The sequence below is a fragment of the Miscanthus floridulus genome, unplaced genomic scaffold, assembly GCF_019320115.1.
Source record: "Miscanthus floridulus cultivar M001 unplaced genomic scaffold, ASM1932011v1 fs_221_1_2, whole genome shotgun sequence".
Taxonomy (NCBI): domain Eukaryota; kingdom Viridiplantae; phylum Streptophyta; class Magnoliopsida; order Poales; family Poaceae; genus Miscanthus; species Miscanthus floridulus.
The window spans coordinates 54001-60000 of record NW_027096401.1 but is presented as its reverse complement, the minus strand read 5'-3'; the positions used below and the strand labels follow the sequence as shown (position 1 = coordinate 60000).

Sequence of the window (6000 nt, the reverse complement as noted above, 5' to 3'; positions counted from 1 at the left end):
TTGACCCGTCGTGATGAAACGCACGTAATCATGAACTATAGCTAGAAGGAATTCATTTCGGGCAGGGACTTGCTATATTTCAGTGCCTGAAATATAGCATGTTTTTAGGCTACGATCTTCACCGTTGGTTCATGGGCATGCAAAACTGAGATTCAGTTTGATGGACGAAAAAAATCAAGCGAGGGATGGATACGATATCGCCTCAAGAGAATCTAGAACTCAAGCATCTGACCATTAGCAAAAGTGTTTCGAGAAACATGGTAAATGATGGGAGAACACGAAAACGGTGACTACAGACTGGAGAACTAACAAGCATGTCTAGTCCACGCCGGCGACGGGCGACGGAGTCCGGCAAGGCGGCGCGTGCACCGGCCAGCCTGCAGCACGAGAGATCTCATGCATGCATCTGGCTGACGCTCAAGGGCGCCGCCTCTCCTCTTATTATACACGCGCGGGAACTAGCTAGGCTAGTGCGAGCCAGCACGCCCCGCCGGTGGATTTTCATTCGAAGAGCTTGCCTCATCGGCGTGGAATCCAACGTGTTGGCTTCCACCGGCTTGGACGAACGCCGCTCCTCCTCCGTAGCAGGGAACCACGGGGCGGTCGCCACCGTCCATCGTCTGGTACCGGCTGCCCAAGTGCGGCGCCGCCCCACTGGCTGGAACCGGGCGGGGAACGGGCCGGACAGCGTAACCTGCAGGCGACACACCTTGATGCGGATGCCGGCAACCGGCACCGTTGAGCGGCGTGAGCGCGAACACGGACGATCCGCGGCGCGAGCCACGCCCAGGGCCGCGCTCTTCGCCGCCCTCGCTCTCGCGCATGCGCTGGAGGAAGGTGCCGACGGGCGCGACGTAGTCGTCGAAGCCGAGGCGGTTCATGGCCCACACGATGTCCTCGGAGGTGACGGTCTTGCGGCGCTCGGTGTGGCACCGTGGCACCGCTCGTTGGCCTCGCCGGTGACGAAGCTGATGAACTCGGACACGCACTCCTGGATCACCTCCTTGGCGTCGTCGGAGATCTTGGCGTAGGGAGGCAGCACTTGGCGCATGATGCGGGACACGTTGGCCACGGGCATCAGCCGGTCCTGCTCCCGGATTATCATCGCCGGTTCCGTGTTGGCCACTGGCGGCGGAGCTTCATCAGTCCCCACTGCTTCGTTGGGAACAACAGCAGCCGCCGGCTCCACTGGCAAGGTGCAAGGAGCACTGGTTTTAGGGCTTTGGGGATTCATGGCTAGGTTGTGTGTGTGTGGAGGTGTAGGTCTTCTCTGTGCGTGTAAGTTGGAGGTGTTAAATAGGAATGAGTAAAATAAAGTGACGGTCCTCCAACTTGGCAGCTGGTATCGTATGGGTCTCTAAACTTCTAAAAGACTAAAATACACATCTAGGTCCACAGACGTGGCCCATGCTGCACCATAGGTCCAAATGGGCCTTGGCTAGACCTGATCGCCGACGTGGCAGCCCACGCTGGCACCCGCGTTGTCTCTGCGCGCTCCGCGCTCGCCCCGTGGCGTGTCCCTTGTCCGCCGCCGCGCCAACCGGGCCTCGTCTGTGTGGACTGCGCCGCTCGCCAACGTCGTGCCCTGCCTCGTCGTGTCACCCGTACGTTGAACGTGCCCAGACCCGACGCTGCGCCGAGAGGCCACTGGCTAGGTGCCTCCGTGACTGTCTGAGTCCGGCCGCCGTGGGTGTAGGGCACGGGGAGAGGTTGTAGACGCAGCGCGGCGTGGGCCTGCTCTTCTTGCCAGACTTGGAGCCTATGCCCTTAGAGGCAGTGTCGGGCAGGCCACCTGAGGCCCTGAGCGGATCAGTAGGGATGCATGCATGGAGTTTCCCATTGAGAGGTCGGACCACATCGTCAAGCGCGTCGTCGTCTGCGGCGTGCCCAAGCTGGACTGCGACTGCGAGGCCGTGACGTCTCGCGCGTACCCGACGGAGGCCATCTACGGCGCCGCCGAGGTAGGCGTACGTCGGGGCAGCTGGGTCCGCCGCAGTTGAGGGTCACGCCGATACTACAGGAGAGGAGCATCGCCATTTGCCAGTCGTCGCCGTAGATCACCGAGATGTCGTACAACTTCTGGGCAGCGCCGCTGGTGCCGATGGCGAAGAACTCGGCCAGCGTCATATGGGAAGCTCCCCGGAGAGTGTGCAGGAGAGCACGCCGCCGCAGTCGCCGGTCTGGCAGCTCCCGCTGCCGTCGCTGAAGGAGCACCCCTTGCGGCCCCACACCCTGCCGGACTGCGTGCCCGTGGGCACACTGAGGCACGTCCACCGTCCACGTCTGCCCGGGGTCCAGCTGTGTCCGCCGGCCACACCGTTGAGCAGCTCATGATTGGCGTGGCGTGCATGGGTGCACATAGAGTCACGGTTGGCGCGGCGGTGGGCGGGGGGCGCGGTCCACTCGGACGAGGCGCGGTGGCGGACGGGGACACGCCGTCGGGCGAAGGCGGAGCGCACAGGGACGAGGTGGGTGCCAGCATGGGCTGCCATGTCGGCGATTAGGTCTGGCCAAGGCCCATTTGGACCTATGGTGCCGCATGTGCCAAGTTTGTGAACCTAGATGTGCATTTTAAGAGTTCAGGGACCTAGATAACACACCCCGCTAAGTTCGAGGACCGCTAGTGCATTTTACTCAATAGGAATTTACTAGCTGTATATGTTGGATGTTTGTGTATTGCCCAACCGAGTAGGTTGGAGGCAACGGATGTTTATTCACCTTGGGCATAATAACTCCGGGGAGGAAATACCTCTAGTCACTCAGGCGGAGTGGAAACGCGGCATTCGAGCATTCCTATAGATCTAGCCAGCCCAGCTTGGCTCGGCTCCTAGGCTCCCAGATAGATAATAATAACCAGCTATTGATCCCACGGTCATATTATTAATACTATATATTAAAAGGATATTATATTGTAAAACTAACCTTACTATTAATTGTGAACACAATGTTGATATGTGCCCTTGTGTGTCGAATGATTGACAAGAGATGATCGGTTTTGGTTGAGTTTGGAAACTAACCATTGCGTGAGTGCATGTACAACATGTCTTGGCTGTGTTGGTGTGCAAGTGTGGAGCACAAAAATGATCGACGGACATGGAGAATGTCAAGTAGAGACGTGTCGTTCCGATGGACTGGGAGTGGTGAAGGATGGATGTGAGGTTTGAACCAAGGGACCAAGATGGCTGGAAGAATGACCGTGGTGGCTAACACTTGGGGGGACATCAACAAGCAAGAGCACGTGAGCAGGAGTAGACAGTGTTGAGCAAGTTAAGCGGAGGCGCAAGAGGACTTGGTGATCGGGCGGTCGAGGACGATGGTGACACGTGTCGAGATCATGGAGGAGGTGTAGCGGATACGCTTCTCCATGCGGTTTAGTGGTTTGGGCCTCAAAACCACCAGCTAGACGATTTTTTGGGTTTGGAGTTTTGGTTGGAATGGGAGGAGGCACGTGGCATCATTGCAAAGCTTGCGTCGAGGCGAAGCAAAGTCGTGAAAGAGCATGTGGCCATCGGGTGCTTGGATCTCGAGTTGGACCATTTTGCCCTTGGGGTTAAGGGGTTCAGGCAAAATATCTAAGGGCGTGTTAAGAGTTGTGTAGTAGCACTATAAACAAGAGAATGGCTGCTCCTAACCAGCCCATCTCTCCAACTTTCATTCTTAGCCTAAGACATTAGTTATAGTTTAAGTTTCCCTTAGTTTTCTGCCGTTGAGATCCATGTACGAAGTGAGTTTGATACACCGTCTGTGTTTTTTTCGCTGTAACCTTACTATTAACTCTTAACGAGATGAATAAAATATAGAAAAAACTTCTCTTAGAAGTACTCGGCCTCGGTGATAGAGCTCCAGAGTGATTTCTGAGGGCAACAAACTACCTTGCACATTCGGCCCAAGGCCCAATCTCTAATTCTAGCCGATCAACATCGACTTCTCATCTCCTTAACACGAATAACCTTAAAACGAGAAAATAACTATAGATGTTAATTGCAGTGAGACAATAGTTGATTGACAAAACAATAAAAGTTAACACAAATTTAGGATGGGGAGAGTACAATTAAAGTCTCGTCGAATAATCAAAACTTGATATAATATATACAATTTACAGATTGCAAACTTAGATAGTCACTGTTATCTCATTAACATGTGAACATTAATTAACAAGTTATGGTAATCCTTTTCCTTGTAGCTCCATCTGCTTTAGTCCACTCTGCCAATCTCCATCTATAGATTCCTCAGCAATGCTTGAAGCCTGCTAACAGTCATTCCAACCTTGAAAAAGAATCCCATCTGATTATATAATTCCTTATGAAAGATTGTGCCATCTTTCCTTTGTGGCCATTGGTAATATTCCATATCATCAAGCACAACTTCTAAAACTTGACCTTTGAGATTGAACACCGGACCAGATAGCAATCTGCTTACTCTATTCGTGTCCTAGTCTCCGTATTGGCACGTGAAGGTGAAATAATCCCTGCTACCCTCGACCATAGACTGATCTCTATGGCACCCAGCTTCACACGCCCTCTGTATGATAAATCCAGGTAGGTTGTAGACAGAAGATCTGTTGGCTGACGCGATTGTACCAGCATAGGTGTGATTGGTATCACCTTCAGAAAGATGCACCGCCTTGCACTTGGGATAAAATTTGGTCACCAAGATGCATAGTTTCTTTTCTTCGAGTTTAACCAAGAGAGCAGCAGACTATTTTATGCCATTAGAGAAACGGATCGACAGTTCTTTAGAGAAACGGATCGACAGTTCTTCAGATGAGGCAGTGATCTTGGACTGAGTTAGTATGAATGTGCTTTTACCTTCACTTAAAAACTGATCCAACATAGAAATAATCAATCCATCCAACTCGCTCCGCTATCACCATACTGGGAGAAACTTCTCTGAAGCGAGCACGGTATTCATTCTCCATTTTCTCCATGAGTCCTATTAATAGAAAACAAAACAACAACAAGGGGAACATCCATCAACTAATTATCTCAGAAACTTCATAGTCCAAAAGTTTTAGTCACAACTCAGAATGTAACAGTATAATATTTATCAGTGCTAGGACATTCGTTCATCTATTTGGCAATGTTGTTATATAGTTTTGGGGGGTGTGAAGCATTGGTGAAATGCACTTGCTACACACGGATCTACACAGTTCTAAACTAAACAATGTCGCAACAAGATAAAATCAAACACCCACACTGAGAGGGAAGAAGAAAATGGAAGAGGTACCTCCACTCCGACGGATGGACCCTCAACCGTAGGCACCCCGGTCCCACCGGCGGATTGGAATGAGAGGGAGAGCAGCGACGACAAGATGCCGGCAAGGCGAGAGCGAGAGTTGTGGGTGAAACCCCTAGCGACAGCATGGCTTTGAGGATGAGTGGTGGATGTGGGCTGGTGGCAGCCGCTTTGGGCCCAAAAACTCATTTCGGTAGGTTAGGCTCTCTCTTTAGGGCCTCCTCAACGGCGTGAAACAAATCGCTAGCGACATAGCTCCAGAAACAATAAAAAAGGACATTGAAGGGAAAAGAGCTGAGCGTCATGTGAGAGAGTTTTTTGGAAAGCGTGCAAGCCTAACTCTTGTTCACTCACTAGCACTGTCCTTCTGTCCAATAAAATCCCTTCTACACCTATCTATTTGGTCACCGTTGGGGACGCCCTTATGCCTTTTTCTCTATAGAATTTGTTGGAGCTTCTCCGACGACTTAATAAAAAATCCAATTAAATATGTACGCATGAGAATGACTTCCAATGCTAAAACAAAACAAAAAATAATGAAACAAAGCCACCAAAACATATTTCCCCCTAATTTCAGCGTTTTTGAGAAGCCGAAGCTTCCTGATTTTACTAAAGTCAAGAATAGATGCAACTGTTAAGTAAAGAAGATGCAATTGGCAAATCGGGCAAGAGTAGAATCAGGATGAAATTAATGCATGTCACCAGAAAGGTGGATTTTCTTGTAGTCAAAGTAAAAAATTGTAATATTTTATAAGTCCTCAACAC

The 6000-nt window shown here is 51.1% G+C and overlaps 1 pseudogene; it reads right to left on the bottom strand.

The window, feature by feature from the left end:
• Positions 1-467: 467 nt before the first annotated feature.
• LOC136530852 (nuclear transcription factor Y subunit B-8-like) lies at positions 468-1234 on the bottom strand (annotated as a pseudogene).
• Between the last annotated feature and the right edge of the window lie 4766 nt (positions 1235-6000).